The following is a 14,786-nucleotide window of genomic DNA, read 5'->3' as shown; positions in this document are numbered from 1 at the left end:
GATTTCCGAATGACATGCAGAATTTGCTTTCATCCGAAAAAAGTACTTTGGACCACTGAGCAACAGTCCAGTGCTGCTTCTCTGTAGCCCAGGTCAGGCGCTTCTGCCGCTGTTTCTGGTTCAAAAGTGGCTTGACCTGGGGAATGCGGCACCTATAGCCCATTTCCTGCACACACCTGTGCACGGTGGCTCCGGATGTTTCTACTCCAGACTCAGTCCACTGCTTCCTCAGGTCCCCCAAGGTCTGGAATCGGCCCTTCTCCACAATCTTCCTCAGGGTCCGGTCACCTCTTCTCGTTGTGCAGCGTTTTCTGCCACACTTTTTCCTTCCCACAGACTTCCCACTGAGGTGCCTTGATACAGCACTCTGGGAACAGCCTATTCGTTCAGAAACTTCTTTCTGTGTCTTACCCTCTTGCTTGAGGGTGTCAATAGTGGCCTTCTGGACAGCAGTCAGGTCGGCAGTCTTACCCATGATTGGGGTTTTGAGTGATGAACCAGGCTGGGAGTTTTAAAAGCCTCAGGAATCTTTTGCAGGTGTTTAGAGTTAACTCGTTGATTCAGATGATTAGGTTCATAGCTCGTTTAGAGACCCTTTTAATGATATGCTAATTTTGTGAGACAGGAATTTTGGGTTTTCACGAGCTGTATGCCAAAATCATCCGTATTAAGACAATAAAAGACCTGAAATATTTCAGTTAGTGTGCAATGAATCTAAAATATATGAATGTTAAATTTGCATCATTACATTATGGAAAATAATGAACTTTATCACAATATGCTAATATTTTGAGAAGGACCTGTACATCATGACACAAGAAAAATGGGGGGACGGGTCACCGAGGCTTTGCTGCCCGCTCACAGGCGCTACCCTTGCTAGATGAGAAAAGAGGCCACATTAGGTAAGTAGAGGGAAACAAAATCATATTTCACACTTTATCCTTAGCAGGATACAGTTTGAGATTGCAAAAAACCTCAGCACAAAGAAGCAACAAATTTACAAAACAATATCATGCTGGGAACGGTGAAGGTGGTGTGAGGGTGCATATGTTTATCTTGAGCATATGTGTGTGTGCAAGTGAGTGTGTGCAAGTAAGTCCATGAAGCACTGTCACAGAAGCCATTGTCCTTGATGGTTCGTTGGAATGTACATCAATCGGCCAAGTTCTGAGCAGGTCCACAGGTGTCCTCAGGGAAGGGAGGGGGCAGAGGGAGCAGAGCGTCATGTTTACATAACTTCCAGGAGAAGTTGAAGATAGGCAGCCATCAAGGCCACGCAGGGGAGCCAGATTCAGAAAAACAATAATTATTTGGGTTAGGCTGACTCTTAATTTTCCGTCAGCCTTGAGAGTCTCACTGGTGCTTCTCAAAGGCAAATCCAAATAGACAAATTCCTGGTCTTTCTGCCAGATCCAAGCAAACAACTTTCTCCAAGATTTATACCATTTCACCCCTGAGTCCAGGAACCGCAACCCGCTTGCGATCCTGTATAAGGATCACATCCAGTCTGCGATTCAGCTCACGTAACATCTCGGTCTGAGTGTTGATCGCTCTGAAGATCCCATCACACATGCCAGGCAGCCTTACAATGGCCAGAACAGCTGCTGACATTCTCCGAATTTCCCGATATGCCAGGTAACTGCTGACTCCAAAAAGCAGAAATCCTGATATCAAACATCCAATTATATACACATCTTCCACATCCTCGACTGACATTATCGACAGACACACAATCCTCCACTTCTGCCAGGAGTCCGTCGTGTATCCGGAGAAAAATGTCCCGTCCGGGCAAGTGGGCTCTCCCGACCCCTGTCTTCTCGTCAAGAAAATTTGATCAATTGCATTGAGAGACCAGCTGACCAAATCCATAATTTGGAAGAATTTGGAAGATGTGTAAAAAGAACACATTCAATACATACCCTCCCATGGGTACATCTACTGGTGCTAGAAATGGCTGCTGAGGCTGAAGCTCCTGACCCCTCATTGTGACTGAAAGATATTACAACTTCATGTAATAGTACTTTTTGATACAGGCAGTCTCTTACTTGAAATATTTGATAATCTAAGCAAGTTCCTTTAAATAAAATCCAGATCAGTTGGTCCCGGAGCCTGAAGCTAACGGTTAGTCCTATGGGAGTGAAGACCAAAGCAAACTTCTATCATCATAAGACAACTTAATGTCAAAAACATCATTGCAGTTTAAGACAGCAGCATTTATTTAATCTTAAATAGATGGTGTTGAAATTATTTTCACTGGAGCCAATGATTACGTTCCGGAAAATCTGAGGTAGGAGGCAGTGCACCACTGATGTGAAAGACAAAATTTTTCAGTCAAACCTTTTGCCCAATTATCAAACAAAAAAGTAAGACAGTGTTAAAATCAATAAAATATAGAACTGGTTTACCTTTAAAGTGCTGTGACACTGTTTTCCTAACTTTTCATGAATAGTGGTGCATTTAAAAACACATATTACGTCGGTCTAAGCATGAAGACGTAAGGTGCATTTTCCGTAAGATGAAGTCCTGTCAAGTTATTGAAGTTGTATATAGCTTTGTATGTTCCCACGTTCTGAATAATACGTGTATACAAAGATCAATAGGATGAACATTGCAGTATTCTGCTGAATCTTGCCCAGATATGTTAATTTGTCATGACCTCACAATGTTAATTGTTTTCAATTTAATGGATCAACTGAGTATTTTGAAATGAAACTTCAATGCTTTCACCAAGAATTCAGATAGTTATCAGCCAAATCAATCAGAAATCAGATTATATGCTGTCAGTTCAATAATCTAGCACGTTGAGGTGATTTAAGTGTTTACATGGTGTTGCAAGAGATTAAGTAATGGTGTTATAGGTTTATTATTGGATTATTGCTGTTTTATTAGTGTCCCAGGTGCTATGATTCTATTGTAGTGGAATACATATGAAGTTTACATGGGATGTGAGAGCGGCAGAGCTCAAATGCAATGAAAGGAGATTATGGAAGCATTGTTTTCCTATGGTACAGTATCTTTCAGTGCCACTGAAATGAAAGACAGAAATCTCTGACCAGAGATGTCTTATCCATTCTAAGCATGGGCCACTGCCACCCACTTCCCTCTTCTGTGTAAATAACTCAATGTTTTTAAAAAAAATTCATACATTTTCCACTTACAGCTACTGAAAACACATTTAATTTCTTAGAAGATTAGAATATTACATTAGACCCAAAAACAATAATTTCTATACAGAAATGTGGCCTTAATGAAAAGTATGTTAAATAACTGCTTAACAGAACAGAGATGAAGGAACACTGCTAAATCAAATATCAACTTCTTGCTCCTGTTTATATAAAAGCTAGGTACAGCACTGCTGCGAAGCTAAAAAGAGAAGTTAGACCAAGGACGGTTTAAAACGTCCATGAGCCCCACTGCAACCATTTCAGTAGATAATTATTCTAACAAGTGTTTTTGGCAGCTTTCAATGGAAATGGATTGAGAAATTGCTGTATTTTAATGATTAAATGCCACAAATAAAATGTTTTTTCCAGCAATGACTTGTTGGTGGCCTATGGATATTAATAACTTGTTATTTTTGAGTACTATGAATGTGTGGCATGTTCATAACTGCAATTGTGTGCTGATAGAGCCACAGTGTGTTGCAGCTGGTTTTCTTATCTTAACTCTGGTCCATTTAAAGCAGACATTTGGGAGGAAATTGCATTCAGTTCTCCATCTCTAATGATCCCTACTGGATGCCATGTTGACGTGCAATCAAAGAAGATGATCATCACTAGTGCACAGTTCATTTACTTCCTCATTGCTTGTTCCTGTCTTCTCTTTGATGTTTTCTCTCCTCACTTTCTCACTCCTAGGTCTAGACATCCTCTCTTTCTGCTTCTTCCTCGCAAGAGGCACACCTTATTGCTGCCGCATTAGGGCCACTCTAATCTGTGTGGTGGTGTGGAATGGGATGTTCAATGGATTTTTCTCATTTCCAGGCCAAGAGGACTGTGTAATGTGCTAATGGACCCTGCGGCTGCAGCGTGAACCCTGTGGTAAAACGTGTGCAGTCTGATCCCACGGCTGTGACACCCATCTCACTTCCTTTTTGGCTAAACAAGAGTAGCTTCACTGAAATCTTTTTATAGCCACAGAAAATCAGGCCAACCACTTCTAAGGTTATTAGGGCTTCTCATGTGAAGCGTCTGAACTCTGTTATAATACTGTCAACTGTGGCATAATAGTTTGAGAAACAAGCTCTTCTGATACAAAACACTGAAACCACCTACAACATTAAGAGCCTTCAAAAGGTTTTGTGAATTCACTTGAGATATATTTGAAAAAAGAAAAAAATCTTTAGCTTAGTGAATGAGGACATAGATTTTTATACTTGCACTGCCAAATAGTCCAAACCTCGAAAAAATCAAAACAGTTCATTCAAATTTTATTAGTTGAACCTTCACACAGTCATTTTAGTTTTAGAATATTTGCAATGCTCTGAAAGTGCTTACCTTTTTAGATATTTCTTCTATTTTTGTTTTTTTTTTCATAAATGCTTCAGGTCATCAAAGAAATTTCAATATCACACAGAGATCTCGTACTCGTACTCGTTGTCTTCTGCTTATCCGGGGCAGCAGACTCAGCAGAGACGCCCAGACGTCCCTCTCTCCAGACACCTCCTCCAGCTCCTCCAGGGGGAGCCCAAGGTGTTCCCAGGCCAGCCGAGAGACATAGTCCCTCCAGCGTGTCCTGGGCCGTCCCCTGGGCCTCCTCCCGGTGGGACGTGCCTGGAACACCTCCCGAGGAAGGCGTCCAGGAGGCATCCGGTATAGATGCCCGAGCCACCTCAACTGGCTCCCCTCAATGTGGAGTAGCAGCGGCTCTACTCCGAGCCCCTCCCGGATGGCCGAGCTCCTCACCCTATCTCTAAGGGAGTGCCCGGCCACCCTACGGAGGAAGCTCATATCAGCCGCTTGTAACTGGGATCTCGTTCTTTCGGTCTTGACCCAAAGTTCATGGCCATAGGTGAGGGTAGGAACGTAGACCGACCGGTAAATTGAGAGCTTTGCTTTTCGGCTCAGCTCTCTCTTCACCACAACGGACCGGCACAGTGCCCCCATTACTGTGGCAGCCGCAACGATCCATCTGTCGATGTCCGGCACCATTCTTCCCTCACTCGTGAACAAGACCCCAAGATACTTAAACTCCTCCACTTGAGGCAGGAACTCCCCTCCAACCTGAAGAGGACAAGCCACCCTTTTCTGATCGAATACCATGGCCTCGGACTTGGAGGAGCTGATCCTCATCCCAGCCACTTCACACTCGGCTGCGAACCGCCACAGCGCATGCTGTAGGTCTTGGCTAGAGGGGGCCAGCAGGACCACGTCATCCGCAAAAAGAAGAGACAAAATCCACTGGTCCCCAAACCAGACCCCCTCCAGCCCTTGGCTGCGTCTAGAAATCCTGTCCATAAAAGTTATGAACAGGACCAGTGACAAATGGCAGCCCTGCCGGAGTCCAACATGCACCGGGAACAGGTCCGACTTAGTGCCGGCAATGCAGAACACACCCTCCGGTCACCCTTCTTATGAAGGGGGACCACCACCCCAGTCTGCCAGTCCAGAGGCACTGTCCCCATCCGCCACACAATGTTGAAGAGGCGTGTCAACCATGACAGCCCCACAACATCCAGAGACTTGAGGTACTCAGGGCAGAGCTCATCCACCCCGAAGCCTTGCCACCATGGAGCTTTTTAACCTCCTCGGTGACTTCAGCCTGTTTGATGAAAGAGTCCAACCCTGAGTCCCCAGCCTCTGTTTCCACCACGAAATGCGTGATGGCAGGATTGAGGAGATCCTCGAAGTACTCCTTCCACCGCCCGATAATGTTCTCAGTCGAGGTCAGCAGTCTCCCACCCAAACTATAAACAGTGTTGGCGAAGCACTGCTTCCCCCTTCTGAGGCGCCGGACGGTTTGCCAGAATCGCTTCGAGGCCAACCGGTAGTCCTTCTCCATGGCCTCACCGAACTCCTCCCAGGCCCGGGTTTTTGCCTCTGCCACAGCCCGGGCTGCAGCACGCTTGGCCTCACGGTACCCGTCAGCCGCCTCAGGAGTCTCACAAGCCAACCACAGCCGATAGGACTCCTTCTTCAGCTTGACAGCATCCCTTACTGCCGGTGTCCACCACCGGGTTCTGGGATTGCTGCCGCGACAGGCACCGCAGACCTTATGGCCGCAGCTACGGGCAGCAGCATCAACAATAGATGCGGAGAACATGGTCCACTCGGACTCTATGTCTCCAACATCCCCCGGAATCTGGTCGAAGCTCTCCCGGAGGTGGGAGTTGAATACATCCCTGGCCGAGGGCTCTGCCAGGCGTTCCCAGCAGACCCTCACTATGCGCTTTGGCCTGCCAAGTCTGTCCAGCTTTCTCCTCCTCCAGGGGATTCAACTCACCACCAGGTGGTGATCAGTGGACAGCTCAGCCCCTCTCTTCACCCGAGTGTCCAAAACATGCGGCCGAAGGTCTGATGATACGACAACAAAGTCGATCATCGACCTCCTGCCTAGGGTGTCCTGGTGCCAAGTGCACTGATGGACACCCTTATGTTTGAACATGGTGTTCATTATGGACAATCCATGACTAGCACAGAAGTCCAATAACGAAACACCACTCGGATTCAGATCGGGGAGGCCATTCCTCCCGATCACGCCTCTCCAGGTGTCACTGTCGTTCCCCACGTGGACGTTGAAGTCCCCCAGCAGAATAATGGAGTCCCCGGGAGGGGCACTATCCAGCACCCCCGACAGAGACGCCAAGAAGGCCGGGTACTCTGCACTACCACTCGGCCCGTAGGCTGAAATAATAGTCAGAGACCTCTCCCCAACCCGAAGGCGCAGGGATACGACCCTCTCATCCACTAGGGTAAACCTCAACATGAGACGGCTGAGCTGGGGGGCAACAAGCAAACCCACACCAGCCCGCCGCCTCTCCCCGTGGGCCACTCCAGAGTAGAAGAGAGTCCAACCCCTCTCAAGGATATGGGTTCCAGAGCCCACGCTGTGCGTGGAGCCGAGCCCGACTATTTCTAGTCGATATCTCTCGACCTCCCGCACAAGCTCAAGCTCCTTCCCCCCCAGCGAGGTGACATTCCACGTCCCTAGAGCCAGCGTAAGCATCCGGGGATCGGGCCGCTGAGGTCTCCACCTTCGTCCGCCACCCAATCCTCTTTGCACCTTTCCCTCACGGTTCCCCCTGCAGGTGGTGGGCCCACTGGGGGATGGCCTCGCGTCTCTCGTTCGGGCTTGGCCCGGCCGGGTCCCGCGAGGAGCAACCCGGCCACCAGGCGCTCTCCGACGAGTCCCAACCCCAGGCCTGGCTCCAGGGTGGGACCCCAGCTCCGCCGCACCAGGCGACGTCACGTGCCTATATATTTTGGTCCTCATGAGGGATTCTTGAACCACTCTTTGTCTGACCCATCACCTAGAGCCTGTTTGCCATGGGAGACCCTACCAGGGGCATTTAGGCCCCAGACAACATAGCCTCTAGGATCATTTGAGCACTCAAACCCCTCCACCACGTTAAGGTGGCGGTTCAAGGAGGGGATCACACAAAGATAACATGATTAAATACAAAAAAAACTGTTTTTAAATGAAAATATTATTTATTTAGGGGACACCTATCCAAACCAACTCAGCCTAATGTGAAAATAAAACCGCCACATTTGTTCAGTTTGACTAGCCACACCCAGGCCTGATTACGGCCAGACCTGTAGAAATAAGAAATGTCTATATAATCACTCTGACAACAAGTGTGATAAACAACAAATCTCAAAAAGACACACATCATACCCATATTTTAAGAAATGTAGGAGCAAATAAGAGACAAGCTCATTAATTTTTGTCTGTCTGGAAAGAGTTACATAGCAGCTTCTAAGAATCTGGGACTCGAGCAAACCAGGGTGAAGACACAGGAGAACCCAGAACAACATATAAAACACTGCAGGCCTCGCTTGCCTCATTTATGGTCAGTGTTGGAAAATCTATTGAAAGGTACTGGAAATTCTTCTTCCTTTTGGAACCCTGTCAGTGATCTCCACAGAACCACACCTCAGAAAATCTGACAAATCTTTCTAGTCTACTTTCAAAGGATGGAAAGTAGTTAATATAGTTAACAGTTACTAAAAGAGTAAAATAATAGTTATGACAGTGTAAATAAAGCAGGATTGTAATTAAAACTGAACCAGTATCACTCAGTGTTGGACATGGTGTTTTCTATTGAATGCACAGTTCTGGGAAAAAAATTGAACAGGATGTATTTGTTGAAAAAGACTAAAGATGAAACTATGAAAAATGATATATGTGTTTCAGACACACTAAGTTCCAGTTAAAGGGCAGATTACTTGAATAGTACAGGAGCAATTCCATTTTATTAGGTTGTCCACTGCTAAAAGGAATGAAGGGCTTTTTCCCTTCCCCTGTGTCTGCTGTAGCTGCTGACCTCAGACATCTTACTAAGCAACCAAGAAACAAGCACACAGAGCTGAAAATATCTCCCTCTTGGCAGAAAGTCAGTGCAGACCTCTTGTATTGGACTGTGCATCTGTTGTTTTGCTGCTGCTTAAACAGGAGAAAAGAACATTACTGCACAGTCTAATCTAGGATTATAATGGGACCGGACTGTGGTTTACATTTATTACTGTGAAACAGCATGCTGAGAGAAAATGTGTTTCATTACATTTACAGCTTTATTCGAATGTCTCCCACCACCTGTAGAGAGCTGGGGAAAAGCATTACCACAGTTCAGCAACCTATTCCTGCCTGATTCAGTAACCTTCTAACACCTAATATGAGGTCTTAAAAGCAACAGCACCAGCACTGATCCATGTATAAGAGATTGTTTATAGTTATATGACTACTGTAAGAAGTGTCCATTGTATTAGAGTTTCTCCTTAAATGTCTCTGGTGACTGCCAACATACCATTTCTGTTATTGCAGCGCATGCAGCCAGGGGTAGAGTGGCATTTCTAATTAAGATACACATGCGAACCCTCAGAAAATCGAGAGCTATTCTTGCTTTTTCACTTGGATTTTTTCATTTTCACGTCTGACTACAAATTGAACCGCTGGGGAATTTTGCTTTTATCTGGAAGATTTAGTGGTGGTGTTCAGCTGAGAAGGACTCTTTTTCATGCTAATCTGTGTCGTTAATCTTGGAAAATAAAAAGACTAAGAATTTCTCACTGTGAGAGCCCACTTTAACACTTTATATTAGGGAGTGGTACACTTGTTTCGAATGAAATAGTAAAATAATATCCGAGGCAGTGGGAAAAAATCCATTAAATGTATTGGCTTACAGTAAATTACAGAATTATTCATCTGAATTATCCATCAGAATTATTCATCTGCTTTCAGTAAATTAATCCCAATAGCAGATATGTGATTGCCGTCTCTTATTGTAAAATCATGTGTAAGATCAAGGGTGAAGGACCAAAACTGAAATAATAAAAAACAGATCTAGCTGAAATCGGATCCCAATATTACATGACACCATGGGCTTTGTGGCAGTCACATATTTTATAGGACTTACCAAAAAATGTATTTGCGCCATGTCCCAAATAGTGACCTTTTTCTGTTTCTTTCTTCTTATTCTCTTAGCAACTTGTCATCTCAGCAGCACAATACAAACTGACACTGTTACTTTTTCTTCATTATCTTTAAAGGCCCTTTTTCCTCTTTGAATCCATCATGTGTAGTGCAGCACCCAAAGCTGCTCCCTAAGGCATGCAGTCCTAAAACAATCACTCTATCCCATGGGTAAAGAAGCACAACAAATGGAGAAGTAGAACTGCAGGAAAATGTTCTCATTCTGTCTCTTTTGTATTTTTTCCCCCCACAAACCCAGTGCTCCTCTTTGCTTACACAGCTTCATTATGTGGATCCCAGTTCACGCTTCAGAGTCTCTCATGGTCAATAGTTTGGTTGAAGGAAGCACATTAGTTTTCTGCTCAATGATGTCTTGGCTTTGTCCTACCTCTTCTAGACTGATGTGATGGATTTTTTAGTGATGAAAGTTGCATACTTTGTAGACAAAGAAAAGCAAGGTTTCCAAACGTTTGCTGACAAAGTCATGTTAATAATCAATTTTATAACAATTTAAACCACATCATTCTCACAATTATGGAACCATTAGCTTTTCAGGAACTTGATCTTTCTAAAGAAGACTGATAATATGTGATGTATTGCCAAAGAAGCTATCATGGTGACTATTAATAGACGATATTAACATTACATTTTGGGCATCTGTAGCAAAAATAACTAAATGTGTGATAAGCACAAGCCTCCGCATTATTTTTTAAGAAACAATTCACAAGAGTACAACTTTTTTAACTTTCTGTAATACCTAGCTGTGCTGCATTGCTGAAACTGTCTTATAACTGAGCAGAGCTGAGGTTTGTTTACAGCTATGTTATGTGTATTATTCCTCTCCTACATATAATTTCTGTTGTCCCTGTGTAAGAAAAATATCTGATTTTTGCACCTACTTCCATATTTTTTTTGTTGAGTTGCTTATATCTGTCAGGTGCTAGTGCTGCAGAATATCATCTAAACTTGCAATATGTTGGTAAATGCATTAACAATATGACTTGCAATTAATACATGAATATATAAATGGGATTAAAATCTTTCTGATTTGGGTTCATAGGAAATAATGACCCGAGATTATAATCTATACAGCTAATGAGAAGAAAATGAAATTCTTGATTTCCATCATTGAGAAACATGTGCTGTATTGGCCACTGAACAACTTCTTAATGATTTTACCACCTTATGGCCTGACCTTTTACCTTTTACCCTGTAAAACATTTTAATGCTGTAATAAACAATGACAGTCACTCAATATAATACAGGCATACAAAGCCTAAATGCAGGGTTCTTAAACATCCATCCATTTTTCATACCTGCTTCTTTCATACAGGGACGCGGGGAAGCTGGTGCCTATCTCCAGCAGTCTACGGGCAAGAGGCGGGGTACACCCTGGACAGGTCACCAGTCTGTCGCAGCGCAGGGCAGAGACACAAAGGACAAACAACCATGTACACACTCATTCGTACCTAAAGGCTATTTAGAGAGATCAATTCACCTAACAGTCATGTTGTTGGACTGTGGAGGAAGGCAGAGTACCTGGAGAGAACCCACGCATGCATGGGGAGAACATATCATAACAGTTTGTTATGGTAGGCAAATTGTGTGATATAACAACAATGACAGTTTTGCAATATATTAGACAGCCCAATCAGGCACCTCTCACTCATCTCAGACAAGTCTTTTGCTGGATTTCTTCTCCTCTTCTTGAAAGCCTGAAAGCCACAAAATCTGACAAAACTAGAAATTTTTCATCACAGAAGGCTGAAAAGAAACCAGTATGACTAAATGTGTTATATGACATTTCAACATATCAATTATCACAGTTTAGAATGAGAGTAGATCAGAGTTATAGCTTTCAATAAATGTTTTGACCCTGATTTCTGGGGCGACGGTGGCACAGGTGGTGGGGGTTCGTCTTGTAACCGGTGGGTTGCTGGGGTTGTGGTGGCAGTTCCGCTTCTTTCAGTCTGGCCTAGGGTAGCTGTAGCTACAATGTAGCCTACCACTGTCAGTGTGTAAATGAGTGGATGACTGATTGTAATGTGAAGCGCTTTGGGGACTTGATAATGTACTAAACAAGTGCAGGCTATTTACCATTTTAACATTTTGTTAATTTCTCAATGTTTCCTCTCAGCCTGGATGAGACATTGTCCATCTCCACTGCAAACTGTGTCGCTGCTTACATTGCAGCTGACACCTCAGGACTTACGAGATGTGTGAAGTGGTATTTTCAGAGGTGAAAATGGAATTCACACGAATAAGCCCTTTTAACCAAATTTTTGTCCATAAAGGCTTTTATTAGCTTCGCATATTCTGGACTCTCAGCGATAAACTTTAAGTTGGAAAAAATTGTCTGATGTCAGTTTTAGATTTGAAAACCTAACTCATCCTAATTGGCATGGAGAGCAATTTAACTAGTGGTTTTGTTATCCAGTTTAAACCTATCTGGGTGCATAAACTGTGCTCAGCTTTCAAAAGTCTTATCCTGCCTCAACACCTTGTTTCTTTGTTCCTCTATGCCAAGAAATACAAAGCAGAATTTCTGAATCGAATTCAAGGCAAATGAAAAGCTCTGGGTCAACATTTTGTTCACTGCTTCTGTTTAATTTTGGATGCAAATGAAGAAATTTCAGCTCCAGCTCCAAGTTTGTTCTGACTTAATAGTGCACACATATCTTAAAAAAAAAAAAACAATATAGCAAAGGCCCTCTTTTTTCGCTGTCACTGCTCTTCCTTCCTTTGAAGCCTTTTCACTTTTAGTTGTCTGGCACCTTGAAAACCTTTTTTATTTCTCCATATGCAGTCTTTGTGCCATAGCTGTCTGCTTTCAAACGCCAGTTCATTTTGTAATAACATATACAATTGCTTTACCTCTTTTCTCTCTGACAGTTGAGTAAATTAACTGTCAACTTTCTATTCGCTGAAACATTTAATCATTTCCACCCCTTCATCTGTATTTCCAAGACCCTTTTATCCACTTGAAGTCAACTTAGAAGATAATAAATAGGCAAGGGAATAATAAATAAAATGCAAAACCATCATGTTTTTTCAATTCAATTCAATTCAAAAATACTTTATTAATCCCAAAGGGAAATAAAATGTTGTTGTAGCTCATTATGAGGGTTTCCTCAAAGAGCCGTTGTAGATGCTGATGGCTGTGGGCAGGAAGGATCTCCTGTAGCGCTCCGTCTTACAGCAGATCTGAAGAAGCCTCTGACTGAAGACACTCTGTTGTTGTAGGACAGTCTGATGAAGAGGATGCTCAGGGTTCTCCATAATGTTCTTCATTTTATGAAGAATCCTTCTTTCCACAATGATCTCCAGAGGTTCCAGAGGAGTCCCCAGAACAGAGCCAGCCTTCTTTATCAGCTAAATTTGATCAGCTTTTAAAGTAGGTTCTCTTTTATTCTGTAAAGAATTTTAACAGTTTTAAAAACTACATTGCATGTAAAAGCTTTAATCTTTGATTTGCTTTTTTTTTTTTTTGTTTTTTTTTGTAGCTCTGAAGGTTAATTTACAGATTTTAATAAAAAATAATTAAATTAATTAATTACAAGTGGAACACTTGGCTTTGTAAGACATAACATTGTAGTGAAATTGCTTACAATATTGAATATAATAGCATATTTTTTTTTGTTTTATAACTTCAGGAAAAAATGTTTGAGATGTTGCTTTAATATTTCCACATGATGTTTTATCATCATGAAACCATTTATTTTGTAAAGTACACCTTCAGCAAAACACAGTCTGCAACCCATGTACTTCATAGCATTTTTCCTTTAAATGTAAAAATGCCTAAATGCTTCAATTCAGATCACAAGTATCCAAAATGTTATGTCTGTGTCCCTGAATGCATTTAAAAAATAGAATCCCTTTTTATGCTGCTTTTGGAATATTGGCTTCACTCTCTCTGAGTGGCATTTCAGTCCATGTTGATACAGGACTCTCTTTACTGTGGATAATGAAACTCTCTTAGCAGCTTCAGCCAGTCTTCACAAGGTCTTTAGCTTTTGTTCCAGGGTTGAGACAATTATATTGCACTAAAACATATCTAGAACAGAGAACCATTCTGTTTCAACAACAGCTGTTCTACAGATGTTCGTCTCTACTGTTACTCTGGGCAGCAATGAGCTGTTTTATGGTTGTAATATCTCGAGCAGCATTAGGGTTCACATTTCAGTTGATATTCTGTTATTGGTTGATTTTGTGACTCACCCTATTGAGACTACAAGCACACAGTCGGAAGTACTTTCTCCTGCTGCAGCTGTATTGCTGTGCTGTAAGAAGTTACCAACAGTGACAACACCAGAGAAGAGAACAGCAGCAGCCTGATGGCAATGAATGATCCTGTAAGTGCAAAAAGAGCGGATTCAGCTCATTGTCAGCCCCATGCAATGCCTCTAACATTTAATGTAATCAGATGGTTTAATTAACCCCAAGATGCTAGGCCCATTCTTGCAACAACTGTCTTAGAGGCAACTGAACTAATGAACTTCCTCTCTGTTTCAGTTTCTATGTTGTATGTGAACTATGTTTCCATCTCTCCTGTTTCTCTGCATGATTTTCTTCTCTCATTTAAGCTCATTTCCTCTCTGATCTTTTGCCTCTGAGTCTTCCACTTTGAGCCTGCTGAATTTATTTTCTAGTAAAGTGTTATCAGTGCTTCAGAAGGAAACTAAATTGTGCATTTCTTTGATTTTTTTGGACTTCTTTGTAACTTTTGAGCGTAACATGTGGAATTCAGTGAAAGCTAAACTGAGCAAGTTAGATTGTTGTACAATATCTTCATGTACACAAAGATACTGTTTTATGTTGTGTGCATTTTTATATCTATGCCAGAATTTTTACCCCTTAAAGAAAGCATTTGGTTATTTTGACTGTTTCGCTGTGCATATGAAATGTCCGCTACACAAAAAAGAAAGCCATTTTCATTTACTCATCTGGAAGCCATGATTGATCGCTCTGAGATGATGCACTTTCATTTCTACAGTGTCTTGAACACCTGTCCTACCCAGAACAAAAATCTTCCCACAGGCTGCCTGGCAACTGCAAACTAGCTTCAGCACTCTTGGTACACTGCAAATTGAATGTGGGAAATATATATTTTTTCCTTTTATAATTTCTGTGGTTTTCAAAGATGTTCCACGGTGCCA

This window comes from Girardinichthys multiradiatus, chromosome 15 (genome assembly GCF_021462225.1).
Source record: "Girardinichthys multiradiatus isolate DD_20200921_A chromosome 15, DD_fGirMul_XY1, whole genome shotgun sequence".
Classification (NCBI taxonomy): Eukaryota; Metazoa; Chordata; class Actinopteri; order Cyprinodontiformes; family Goodeidae; genus Girardinichthys; species Girardinichthys multiradiatus.
Note: the sequence above shows the minus strand (reverse complement) of the source record.